This window comes from Colobus angolensis, unplaced genomic scaffold, assembly GCF_000951035.1.
Source record: "Colobus angolensis palliatus isolate OR3802 unplaced genomic scaffold, Cang.pa_1.0 Scaffold138, whole genome shotgun sequence".
Taxonomy (NCBI): Eukaryota; Metazoa; Chordata; class Mammalia; order Primates; family Cercopithecidae; genus Colobus; species Colobus angolensis.
The window spans coordinates 1358853-1360555 of record NW_012114466.1 but is presented as its reverse complement, the minus strand read 5'-3'; positions in this window follow the sequence as shown (position 1 = coordinate 1360555).

Genomic DNA, 1703 nt, shown 5'->3' with positions numbered 1-1703 from the left:
CGCGCCCACCCGGAAGTCGCGCTGGCCCGGGAGCGCCGAGCGCAGCACCGGTTACCGCTCGGCCTCTCCCTCCACACCTCCCCGCAAGCAGAGGGAGCCGGCTCCGGTCTCGGCCGGCCCAGAGAGGGGCTGTCACAGTGCAGCGGTGGGCTGAAGGGTTCCTCACGCCCGGCCAGAGTGGACGCAGAGGCCGAGGAGGCGCCGAGAGCGATCGAGGGCTGCTACCACGTTGTCACCTCTCACTAGCAAGGGGAATTGTATGTGCAAAAGCATTGAGACAGGCAGGAGAGAGGTTAGTAGTGTGTCTGGGGTAAGGGGGAGGATAGTGAGTGGGGGAAATGTAATTGGAGAGATGGGCAAAGACAAAGCAGGCAGGGGCTTGTAGGACATGATAACTAACACGGTTGGATTTTGTCTCACGTGGGCTGGGAAGCCTTTGGAGGGTTTTGAGCAGCAAAGGGGCCTGACCTGATTTCCATCTTGCAAGCATCACCCTGCTGTTGGGAAACAGCAAGAGGGGAAGAAGGTAGGCCATTGAGGAGGGCCCAGTGAAGTGGAAGCGGCAGGCCTGGGTGTTGGAGGGTCAGCTGGTGCGTACATGAGCTGATCTTGGCTTGGTTTGGGTTTGTGTGTGGAAAAGACAGCACTGGTTAATGGATTAGATGTCAGAAGGACCAGCTATGTAATTTTGGGGGCCCTCTGCCAATGGAAAATGCATTGTTCCTCATTCAAACGTTATTTGGAATATCTGGACAGCTACAGCAGAGCATTGAAGCAAGCACAGGGCCCTTTTATGTGTGAGACCAAATGTGACTGCCCAGGTGCACACCCATGAAACTGGCCCTGCACATCAGATGTGAGTGAGAAAGAGCAAACGAGGACGACTCCCTGTGCCTGTCAGGAAGAGGTCTTTATTAGGTGTGATCTCAGAAAGTTGCTGCTTTGATAGATCAAACATGGTCACATGTCAGCAGTTTCCTGTTGGTCATTCTAATCCGAGTCTGGTATTTAGGGGTGCCGTGGAGTGAATGTGTCCCCCCGAATTAATATCCCGAAGCTCTAATTGCCAACTTGATGGTATTTGGAGGTGTACCCTTTGGGTGGTATAATAATTAGAGTTAATTAGGTCATGAGGGTGGGGCACTTACGGTGAGTGTATTGTCCATTTTCACACTGCTGATAAAGACATTCCTGAGACTGGGCAATTTACAAAAGAAAGAGGTTTATTGGACTTACAGTTCCGCGTGGCTAGGAAGGTCTCACAATCATGGTGGAAGGTGGAAGGCATGTTTCACATGGCAGCAGACAAGAGAAGAGAGCTTGTGCAGGGAAACTCCCCTTTTTAAAACCATCAGATCTCATGAGACCTATGCACGATCACAGGAACAGCATGGGAAAGACCTGCCCCCATGATTCAATTACCTCCTACTGGGTCCCTCCCACAATACCTGGGAATTCAAGATGAGATTTGGGTAGGGACACAGCCAAACCATATCAGCAGTCTTATAAGAAGAGGAGAAACATCCCCCCTCTACCACCATGCATATGCACATGCCAGACAGAGACCATGTGAAAACATAAGAAGGCAGCAGTCTGGCCAGGCACAGTGGCTCATGCCTTTAATCCCAGCACTTTGGAAGCCCGAGGTGGGTGGATCAAGAGGTCAAGAGATCAAGACCATCCTAGCCAACATGGTGAAACCC